This window comes from Rhinolophus sinicus, linkage group LG06 (genome assembly GCF_036562045.2).
Source record: "Rhinolophus sinicus isolate RSC01 linkage group LG06, ASM3656204v1, whole genome shotgun sequence".
In the NCBI taxonomy this organism is placed as follows: Eukaryota; Metazoa; Chordata; class Mammalia; order Chiroptera; family Rhinolophidae; genus Rhinolophus; species Rhinolophus sinicus.
This window is the reverse complement of record NC_133756.1, coordinates 38372542-38385186: the sequence shown is the minus strand read 5'-3', so window position 1 is coordinate 38385186 and position 12645 is coordinate 38372542. Positions and strand designations below refer to the sequence as shown.

Sequence of the window (12645 nt, the reverse complement as noted above, 5' to 3'; positions counted from 1 at the left end):
GGGCACACAAAAAGTCTTAATCACAGGTAGTGAAGAAGGCTAAAATGAGAGGGTTGAGGTAAAATAACAAAAATAGAAACAATAAGGCAAGAAAAATGAGGTACAGATTCAATAACCAGGTATGGATGGAGGCAAAAATCAAAATTTCAGTGTGAAAACAAATGTTTGAAACCAGGAAGAGGTTACCATAATGTTTATGTTAAAGAAATTTTAATGTATACAATATAGTCCTTTTTTCAGCATGTTTATCTCCATTCCCCTTCGCAAATTCAGACTTTAACCACATCTCTTTTATGTTTTTTTGTTGTTACAAATTATCCCTATTTATGCTGTGAGTTCATTTCTGAGTTGCAGTAGCAAATTGTCTTCTTGTTCTCTTTTTCTTTTTTAATGATTTTATCTCCTTTATCCTTTATGTTATGTTTAAGTGTATAGTGCCCTATTCTGTGTAGTGGTCATAAAAGGAGAACTGACTCTGGGTGGTGAACACACAATGCAATATATAGATGATGTATTCTAGAAATGTACACTTGAAACCTATATAATTTTATTAACAAATGTCACCCCAATAAATTTAATAAAAACTAAAAAAAAAAAACAAAAAAAAAACGAAAGTTAAAAGACAGGAAAGATGTCTATTGTTCCCCAGCCTATGTATTATTTGTACCTGACACACAGTAGGAATAAACAACACTGTTGAATGAATGATGAAATGTATATGAGTGTGTTCTGAGAGTGAGAGAATTCTGACAGATATCAGTAATATTGGGAAGGTAAAGCAAGATTCCAAGTACTAGAATTTAAGTGGTACTGCATTTGAAACAGGAAAAAGTACATTGAGTACAACGTGTCAATTTTCTGCATAACTGTGATATTCATTACATCTCCTTTAAGTGGCAAATTAATGGAGTTCTGTGATTTTCTTTTCCTTTTTATTTTTGACAGAGAACCTTTGTACAAAATGAAAATGAAATCTTATGGAAACTATTGAATATGTCAGAGGTTAAAGTTGAGAAGGTCTGTTGTGTGAAGGGAGCAGTGGGGAAACTGCCAACACAGTACTTCCCTCTTCCCTACTGATGATGGTCCCCGAGTGGGTGTCAAAAGATCCAAAAACACTGAGAACATTTTAAAACATTTAAATTATAATGTAATGAATCCATGTTTTATATATAAACTTTCTGAAACACACATCTTGTGTCTAGTGGAGCATACTAGTATTTATCTGAGAGAAAGGAAATTATTAGAGTAGATCAAAGGGAAGACATAAATTTACATAAATAGTTAACACCATCTTGTTCCCACTTCCACTGAAGAGAACAAAATCTGTAAATAAATATTAAATAGATACTAAACATGGAGTCCTTAACATATTCTGACTCATCCCTTCACTAGAGGAAATTTTTAATTTTTTCTAAACATACTTCTTCCTTTTTCTGTTCTCTACTAATGGGACTTCTCATTTGCTATCAGTTAGTACTGTTATTTTTGTATTTTCACGTTTCCTTTTAAGACTGTAGGTTTTTAAAGGGAAAGGACCAGAATCCTTGGATATACTTGATTTGTATTTGGCGATCGAAAAATCCATAGAATATACTTGACTTGTATTCGGCGATTGAAAAAGCACAACTAGTAGCCCCACGCAAGAAGGATGGGTAGAGAGAAACTCTTGGTTATGCTATGAATGGAAATTTTCCATAGGCTCAGTGCCAAGAAGACAATCACTTTGGTCAATTAAATATCCTTTATGTTATATTATTTTATGCAAAACTAGGGAAAAATTGAGCTCCCTTGGTTATTCTAAATATTTTATTAGAGAAGTTAACAGTGTATTTAATACTCAATATATAATAAAATTCAGATTGACAGCATAAAAAGAAATTAATCAATGACTCACTAATAACAAAAACACCTGAAAGCTTTTTCAATCAATTTTTCTTAATCTATGTATGAACAATGTTGTTTTAACAAGGTTAATTGTATACTGACTATTTTTTGCTATCAGTTTTTCACACGTCATACTAAATGACGTATTGAAATATTACGAATGTAATCTGATGGCTTGTACACAGATTTTTATGAAAAAAGTTGCTTGATTAAATGATAGCAGACATTCTTGTCCAGTTTATGATCTCAAAGGAAAAAAATTACTATTTTAAAGTAAATATGAATTTGCTATAATTTTTTATAACCTCATTATAATTTTGAAGAGAATAAATTTCTCTAGAAAGTTCACTGAAGGATAATTGCTAAGAGTCTTTTATTTGAATGGGTATTGAATTTTATTTTATGTTTTCTGAATTAATTGAAATAATCAAACATTTTTTTCTCCTACATTATGTTATTATAGATTTCATTGATTGATGTTTGGACATACTAACTTTTGTAAATTACTGGAAAAGATTTAGCTCGTATATCACATATCATTTTCATATAATCCAGATTAATTTTGTTGAAATTTAAATGGTTTTTGCACTTATGTTTCTAAGTGTCAAGAACTTATAATTTTCCATTCTCTTAACATTCTTGTTAGGTTTTTGATATCAGGGATATACTTGACGTTCAAAATAAGTTTGGGAATGCATTCCTTTATAATCCTAAAGAGTGTGTGTAATTTCTTCCTTAACTATTAGTGGAATTCACTGTTGCAGGCAGCCATCCAGGCCAGGATTTTTTTAAATGAAAAGAATTTGATTAAAGATTCAGTTTTTCCCCTAGTTATAAGAAAACTCAGGTTTTCTTTCTTTTTTCCTTGTGTGTATGTGTGTGTGTGTGTGTGTGTGTGTGTGTGTGTGCACTTTATTTTTCTAAGAATTTGTCCATTTTATTTAATAATCAAACTTATTGGAATAGAATTGTTTATGATCGTTTTATTATCTTTATGATTCTTATAAACCTCTGAAAGATATATCATATCCCTTTTTTACTTATTAATTATTTTTGTCATCTCTCTTTTTATGGATTTTTCTTGCCAGCAGTTAATCAATTTTTTTTGGATTTTTCAACAAACCAACCCTGTTGTTCCTTTAAATATATATTGATTTTCTATTCATTAATTTCTGATTTTTATTTCTTTTCTTTTAATTTATTTGTGTTTAATTTACTATGTTTCGTAAAGTTTGTGAAAGGATGCTTATATGTTATTTAAATCTGTAAGTTATTTAGTTATTTATTTCTTGACTTTAAACATGCGAATTTTCGTTTTTTAAATTAATTTATACTTTCAATGTGTTGTAATCAGAGAAAGCCAGTTGTGTGATTCCATCCTTTGCTTTTTGTTGAGAATTTCTTGATGGACTAGCACATAATTATTTTGTAAATTATAACTATATTTATTCTACCTTCAAAATTACATAGGAATTTGGTTGTGTATATCAATGAACATTAATTTTTACATTCAATATTCATGTAAGTTTATTTTCCATCTGAGATCATTTTGCCCTTGCCAAGAGAACCTCTATTTTAATTTTATTTTGTGCTAATCTAAAAGTAATGAATTCTCTTAGTTTTGTTTTCCTGAGCTTGTTTTTATTTCACTTTCCCTCCTAATGGATTTATTGACTGGACATAGGATTCCAGTTAGGTAGCTATATTCTTTCAGCAAGTTAAAGAAACAATTTTCTGACTTCCATTGTTTCTGTAGAAAATTTAGCTGTCATTTTTGCTTCTTGGAAGAAAATCAGTGTTTATTTTTTCTTACTACATTTAAGATTTTCTCTTCTACAGTCATTTGCTGAACAATGATATTTAGGTTAACAATGGATCACATATACAACGGTGGTCCCATAAGATTATAATGGAGCTGAAAATCTCTATTGTCTAGTGATGTTATAACCATCATAAGGTTGTAGCACTACACATTACTGACTACTCATGTGTTTGTGGTGATGCTGGAGTAAACAAACCTACTGTGCTGCCAGTTGTATAAAAGTATATTACATACAATTATGTACAGTACATTATATTTTTATGTATTTACTATGCTACACTTTAAACCACAATTTTAGAGGGTACTCTTTCTACTTACATATTAAAAAAATAAGTTTGCTGTAAAGTATGTTGTGTTATGCTGGCAACAGCCTCATACATCTCCTGTTTACCACATCTCTTGACGCTTCCTGTGCTTGATTTAATCTCATGGTGTTTTGTACAGTAACCTGTTGTAGAGGCTTGAAGCCTAGGAGCAATAGGCTATATACCATGTAGCTGGGGTACACAGTGGGCTACATCATCTAGGTTTGTGTAACTACACTCTCTAATGCTCCCACAATGACAAAGTTGCATAATAACACATTTTGACTTTTGGTAGTGCATGGCTTTATTTGGCTTTCAGTAGTTTTACTAAGGTATGTTTAGAAAGAGTTCCTCTTTTTTTCTTATTTGGAATTCCTAAAAAATCTTGAATGTACAGTCTAATGTATTTACCATTTGTGAAGTTCCAAGTCCCTATCAATGTACATATTGCTTTTGCTCCATATCTCCTTTTCTTCTAGGGCTTCAATTATACTTTTGTAAATCTTCTTTTTGTTTATTTTATGACTCTCAGCCTTTCTTCCTAAATTTCTGTTCTTTTATTTTGTCTACTTTCCCGTTCAATAATTCTCTCTTCAGTTTTCTCTAATCTACAGCTAAGTGGTACACTGAATTATTACTTTGGGGATTTTAAATTTTAGCTCTAAGATCCATTTGCTTATTATTATTATTATTATTATTATTATTATTAATTTAGTTATCTATTAAATTTTTTTGTCTCTTTTATCATTGAAGAGTTATTTATATAATTATATTAAAATATGTGCCTGATTATCTCCAGTACTGCTCTGGACCATAGAATTTATAGTAAATTAAACATAAAATTTTTGAATAAAAGGAAATAAAAAAGCAGATTAATAAGATAAAAAAGCAATATAGTATTGAAAGGAACAAAATAACCCAATGTTGATTCTTGTGTAAAGCCCAACAAAATTGATTAATTAGTAGCACAATACCTGTGTATCTGTTTCTATTGATTTTGCTTCTTTTATTATTCACTTTTATGATCTTGACTCTTCATGTTACTGTGTTTCACTTGTTTTGTTTTGTTTTGTTTGCCAGACATTATAAATACAAAATTGTGATTAAAAAAAATTGATGGCAAGGACAATGCCTTCCTCAAGAAAGGATATATATTTGTGGCTTATAGATACCTAGAATTAGGGATAACCTTAATCACTTATGAGGGATCAAGATCAATTAAAACTAAGTTGCTGCCTTTCCAAAGATTTCTTTCCAAACATAATTAATACTTTCTTGTTTGTTCTCCAATACCTTCAAAAAGATACATACTTAGGTTTCAAAATTTTCTCAGTGGGTGATTTGATCTCCTCTTACTGGAAGTAAAAGACTAATTCAGAATTAAAAGGAGAGAATCACATTCAAAATTATATTAACTGACATAGACTAGAAGCTTCCAATGTCTTCTTTATAAAACAGGGCACTCATTACCATTTGATTATGGCTGGCTCCCTTCAAGAAAGATTCTGGCCTCTTTGAGCCACCTGAGGGAACTTCCTAAGTTCTTGCTAACTATCTAACAATTTTCCTGTAGAGTTGGAACCCAAGTGCTAGGTTATATTATCTTTTTTAAAATATTCATTATTTAAATAAGATTTTATGGTAAGATAAAGAATAAAAATACCTTGAATCTAAAAAAGCACAATTTGTGCTTTTATATAATAGGATGCATTTATCCTAATTTCTTTAAAGTTCTTCAATTGATATGCAAGTAATTTTAATCTAAACGGAGAACTTTTGACAAGCTGTATATCACTGAGGTAGTGAATGGTGTAAAATAATACTGGTAATTTTCAATAATGACAGTTTTAGAATTATTCACACTTTATTAAAAACTATCATGGTTCCAATACCTTGCATGACACTTCCCAAACAAAATGCCCTAAATATATTTTGCATTGCTTTATTAGACATTTTTAATATATTTCCCCTAAAATTGTTTCAATTTTGAGATATGTGCTAATAAATTTGTAACACCTGTTTGAAAAATGTATGCCATATTTGTCAGAAAATATTGTCAGAAAATTATTAATAATAGAACCAAAGTAAGATTAAAAATAACAACATTGCCTTTATCTCATAAACTGACCTTTTAGTATTTGGAACTTCTTATGTTACCTAAAATATTACATGTAGATTGTAGAGTGAAAGGAAAAAAGATACTCTTGTAGAAATCTACCAGATGAAAAAAAAAATACAGTCCTGGAATAGTCTTAGTGACGGCAAAGGTTGTATGCTTTAAGAAATTTGAATTATAATATTTTAAAATGAAGTATATTTTTCCTATCAGAAATAAGATCTTCCTGATGATGAATTTCTAAGTGACAAAGATGTTTTACAATATAACTTCACTATAAGGTAGTGATGCAAAATAGAGGGGGGAGAAGAAGGAAAATATAGGCCTGCAACAAGAAATTTCTGCCAAACCACCAGAGTATTGATATCCTAAATCACAATGCCAACTTCTACTAGGGTACACAAGAACTAAAACCCTGGTAAGCCCATTGACCTTGGACTAAGAACATGCTTTTACAAAAAATGAGTTTACGTCTTTTTATGATTATGTAAATGTATCATTACTCTAAGATCAATAATCTGCACATAAATAGGTCAAAACTTAAGTACAGCATGTTCCAAACTGTTTCATGGAATTATGAGCTATTAACATGAGATAATATCATGGTCTATTAAAAGCTAAGAAATATAGCTCAGAATTATTCGGTCAAAAAGTTTGGGAAATTTTAGAATTGATAAAATGATTCCTTTGAAATAGAATTTCTCAAGTTTGTAAAATGCTAATCTATATTCTGAATATTCAAGAAATACAGTATTTCACTTTTCCTGAGTGTTTATCCTTCTTCCCCTGGAATTTCAATTAATGGGAACTGTTTGGAAAAGATTGGAAACCACCATGCCAACATATTAGAGGCCTCCTTCTTCAGTATCAGAGACTGTTGTGTATGTTTACATGGTGGGGCTTTAAATTAGACTTCTTTGATTTTTTCTCTCTCTTTTTTTAATATACATAATTTTGTTACAGTTTTTTTTTTTTAAAGAAAATACAACATTCTAAAAACCCCAAATTTACAATTGATACGAATTCCTATGTGTGTCCTGTGCTACACATGCAAGTCAAGAAATTAATGAAACCATTAAATATTTAGAAACATTTAACAACAGAAGCTTTAACATCTTTTTGTAGTAGCCCCTGAAAAAGCTACCACCTGCATTTTTAAAAAGCATTTTGTCTACAACGAATCTTATCGGTTATTCAAAAATCTGTACAGTTTTTCTACACCTCATATTGAGCTGCGCTTGTATTCACATTCTTAGCAAAACAATTGCCGAAGCACACATGAACTCTCTACACACATTGTTGCAGGATAATTTATTCTTCATCTTCGCCCATTTCTTCCTCATCATTGTCTTCCTCTGTTTTCTCCCCCTCCTCATCTTCTGGTTCATTCTTCTTCTTTGAGCCTAATGGCCTGCCAGGGCCCTTCTTTCTTTCTTCATTTTTGCCCTGGGCATGGTATGGGGCAATATCCTCTTCAATGTCTCCTTCAGCTTAGCTGTTTCCTGTACATATGGTTGTTTATCTTTGGCTGACTGTTGAGACCATGTTGAACCCAAATTTTTGCAGGATCCCCAATGGATAAACTAGGGTGTTCACGTTTTATCTTTGGGCGATGTTCAGAGAAAAACAGAAGAAGGCAGCTGGAAGCCTTTTAAAAGTATTGGGATCTTTTTTCTTTCTTTTCTTACTACCTTTGGGAAGAAAATAATTTTTCATCTCCCTGTCATAGTGAACTTTGTCATTTTTTGCCATATCTTCAAACTTTGACTTTTCCCTTGCAGATATAGTCTGCCATCTCTCTGAATATTTCTTGGAGAATTCCGCAGAATCGAAGGAAAAGTGGGTGTTTCTTCTTGTGAACTTTGCGGCAGGTGTGCATAAGGAAGGCATACGAGGACGTCTTGCCTCTGGGCTTGTTAGGGTCTCCTTTACCCATGGTGACAGACGGCAGCTACCTGGTGATAGCTTTTCCTGAGTCCCACAGAGCAGCCGGATCCCACAGACACTTCCTTCACTGGGCTCTGGTGTGAACTGTCCTTGCTTTTTTCCTCTTGTATACTTATTGAAATGAATACTCGGAAAGTAATTAAATACCCTGCCAGCAAAGATGCAACATTTTCCAAAAGCAGGGTTGTTGTTTTTCAATCTTTTTTTTTTTTTTTTTTTTTTGGACATTAACACTGTTGAGGATGTTTTGGGTAGACATGCTTCACAAGAGAAGCAGCCCAGGGAAATGTTTTTTTTGTTTTGTTTTGTTTTGTTTTTCCATGTTTGAGATTATTTTACTGGCTTTGTTATTTGTCTCCTCAATGATCGTATAAAGCAGGGGTGTCCAAACTTTTTCCAATGGTTTTCAACAAGGGCCATATGCGGTAAAATACACAAACAGCAGGCCACTCACTCGAGGTACATATTGCCACACTTGGTTTATTTAAGTAAACTAAATATATTTTTGGAATTTGCGGGCCAATTAACAATGAATCATGGGCCACAGTTGGCCTGCGGGCCGCAGTTTGGACACCCCTGGTATAAAGATTCAGAGACAATTCCAGAAACGTACTCACATTTTGAGGAGCTGTGGGAAGACGCTGGGAGATGTGAGGTGAAAGGAGAGGAGAGCATGGCCCTATTATAAAATGGTAAATAACAAACAAAGAAAATATCTGGGACTCATTTACACATACACACATACATCTGTCTCCTGAGAAAGTGAGGAGAACTGAGGTTTTCTGCTCAACAAGAACACTATCTTTCCATGTTCACATACCCCTTCAATGTATGTACATCTTTTACAATTTTTGTAATTTTATGCTCGTTTTTCACAATTTTTGTAATTTTGCATGTAGTTATCTGACTGATATATTTCAGGAACAATGTGCTTGACATCGTGCTAGGTGCTTAGTATGCAGTGGAGGACTGTTAAATGTATAGTTTTCTGAGGGAATCCTACATGAAACAAGTAACTAACAAATAATAAGTACAATGTTGAGAACAACAGGGTGCCCTAAGAGAGAATAATAGGATGCATTTAGTTTAGACTTAGGACATAGAGAAGATATCTAAAAAATTAAATTTGAGCTGACATTTGGAGGATAAGTTGCAATTTTATAGCTAAATGAGAGTAAAAAAAATGGATTTTTCAGCCAGAGAGACTAGAAAATTCATAGACCTATGCTTAGAAAAAGTTTAACTCCTTCGGGAAAAGAAATGTGTTTCATCATGTAGTGAAAACACACAATGTGAAGAATTTAAAAAGAAGTCACATTCATTAATGATATGCATGCTGAAGGGTTTAGTGTACCAGAGTTTGCAATTTACTTTAAAATCCATCAAAGAAAAAGATGGATCAATGAACAGATAGAGGAATGGATAGAATAGATATATCACAAAGCAACTATTCAAAATGTTAATTGAAAAATATAGGTAGTAATACAAGGGTGTTCATTGTATAATTCTTTTGATTTTTTTATGTTTGAAAATTGTATAAGATGTTGGAAAAAACGCTTGTATTATTAACCCACGTGGCTCAGGGAATTTAAAGTAAAAATGCATTGGAGTAAAACTGACTCCCACAAGATGCTTTAAATATCTCATTATTCTGAGAATAAAAACACCAAAAATTTAGTTTTATTTAAAAATATAGTTATCTTCATCAGTGCAACTGAACTACTGGACATGGAGATTTTAAGTTTGAAAGAACTATGTAAATTGACAATGCATAGTCCATCTTCTCAAGAATTTATAAATTAGTCATTTCAGCTACCAATTAGTCCCAGAGTGTTTCAAGAATTGTTCAGTGATTATGTTCAATAGTTGGGAAAGATAATCATTGAAATTGAAGGATTTTGTTCAATCTAGCACATTTTTAACAGAAATAATTCAGACTGTAAACTATTTCTACTTTCTATTCTAAGTGTGGTTTACAAAGCAATTTTAAAGAAATAATAATGAGGATAGTATTTTTATCATTTTTGTTTAGTGCATGGGCTAGGAACTTTACCTTTATTATTATGTTTAATTTACAACTACTCTAATAAGATTAATATGATAATCTCTACTGTCAAATTTATCATTTAATGCATGGTTAGGAATGGGGGCAGAGAAAGCTCCAGGAGTTGCATAATGTTCACCTGTGGAGATCTTTGACAATCACATTGCCGGGCATCTTGCATGTGGTTTATTCTTTCCCACATCCGTTTTTATTAGTGAACATTTGTGTTTTTAAGAAAGATTCTTCAAATGACTTTTACTTTCAATATTTACTTAACGTCAATAAATCCTTTTTCACATCTAAAATAATAAATAATTTGCTAGGTTGTGAAGATAAAAATACATGTAAGCAAAGTTAATGATACATTCATTCATTTATAATTTTTTCAAATATCTGATTTCTTAAAATGTGTCAGGCATTGTGTTAATTTCTGAGGGTACAACATTGTCCTTAACTGCAAGGAACTGATAGGTATGTGTGAAGAAAGAGGCAGATAAGTACCCTAACATATGATACATAAAAATATGCCCAGATTGACATACACACACAAGGAAGGGAAAGACATAGATTGTAGAGGTGATTGCTTTTCACAACCTAGATTAGTTTGAATCTCCCATTCACTAGAAAGATTACCCCATATTTGTTTATTTGTTCATATAAATAAATTTTATTTATGAATAAATTCTTACTTTATTCCACATGGTTTTTGTTGCCCTGTTAATCATGGCATACGAGTATCCCTAGCTTCATGTATGGTTCAACATGACACAGACCTAGCCAGTCAGAGGGTCTCATTCCTATACACAGATATTGGTACAAGATTAGACAAGTAGCACAAAATAGAATATCCTCCTGAAAGTTGTACTGGGGAAATATTGGAATTGAATGGTCATTCGAGTTGAATTCTGAAGGTTAACTGGAAGATAAGAGAGGGCATAAAGGAGAGAGTAATCTAGCAAAAGGAAACAATTCTACAACAGTTAGCATTTGCTGTGTAACAAACCAACTCAAAATTTAGTAGCTTAATACAACAGACATTTAACACATAGTTATTCAGGAGAAAAATTTGTGCTGGGTTCAGTTGAGTGGTTCTTTAGGGTTTCAGCTTATGTCAGCTGGTCTTTGTTAAGTTCACTTACAAATCTGTGGTCCGCTATGGACTGGCTTGGGCTGACTGGTTTCTAATGTATTCCTCTGAAAGAGCTGGGGCAAATGGGGTCTCTCTCCAGTGATCACTTATACACCAACAGACTTGGGGGCAAATGGGTCTCTCTCCAGTGATCACTTATACACCAACAGTCCATACTTACTCATATGAGGATTGCAGGATTCCAAGAGCAAGAGCAGAACACAAAGCTTCTTGTGACTCAGATTCAGAATTTACAAATGTTGTTTTTGTTGCATTCTACTGGCCAAAGCAAGTCACAAAACCAACCAGATTCAAGACACTGGGCAATAGACCATGATTCTCTTTTTGTTCTTTAATTTTTATTTTTCAATTACAGTTCACATTCAATATTATTTTATATTAGTTTTAGGTGTACAGCATAATGACTAGACATTTATGTAATTTACAAAGTGATCCCCCAGATAAGTCTAGTACCCACCTGGCACCATATATAGCTATTGTGATATTTTTTACTATATTCCCTGTGCTTTACTTTACATCCCCATGACTAGTTTATAATTACCAATTGGTACTCAGACACTTTACTTTTTTCACCCAGCCTCCCAAACTCCCTTCCATTTGGCAATCATCAGTTTGTTCTCTGTTTCTGTGAGTCTTTTTCTGTTTTGTTTGTGCATATATTTTGTTCTTTAGATTCCACATATAAGTGAAATCATATGGTATTTGTCTTTGTCTGACTTATTTCACTTAACATAATACCTTCTAGTTCCATCCATGTTGTTGCAAATGGTAATATTTCATTCCTTTTTTGGCCAAGCAACATCCCATTGTATACATGTTCCACGTCTTCCTTATCCAATCATCTATTGATGGGCATTTATGTTGCTTCCATAACACTGCAATGTTCATAGGGTTGCATATATCTTTTTGAATTACTGTTTTAGATTTCCTTGGATAAATATATTGAAATGGAATTGATAGGTCACAAGTAGTTCTATTTTTAATTTTTTGAAGAATCTCCATACTGTTTTCCATAGTAGCTGCACCAATTTGAAATCCCACCAATAGACCATGATTCTTGATGAGAGGAGCTAAGAATTGTGTTCACTTTTGCAGTCTTCTACATTCATAACCGTGGTATGTATGGAATAAGAAAGATAATCAGAGATGAAGCTGGTAAGTTATTCAAAGACATTTGTTTGCCTTTAATAAAGTTTGACTTCATTGTTAAATATATATCATAATTGAAATAATTCATTCAAACTATGAGATTTATATAAACAGAAAACTTGGACAAAGAAATTAATAAGATACTAACTATTCTTTCATTAAATGATAATTGTTGTTATTTTTGGTTTGCTTAACCTATGACCAGAGAGACATCATTTTAATATT

The 12645-nt window shown here is 32.1% G+C and overlaps 1 pseudogene; it reads right to left on the bottom strand.

The window, feature by feature from the left end:
* Positions 1–7441: 7441 nt before the first annotated feature.
* On the bottom strand, positions 7442–8066 carry LOC109436027 (high mobility group protein B2; annotated as a pseudogene).
* Between the last annotated feature and the right edge of the window lie 4579 nt (positions 8067–12645).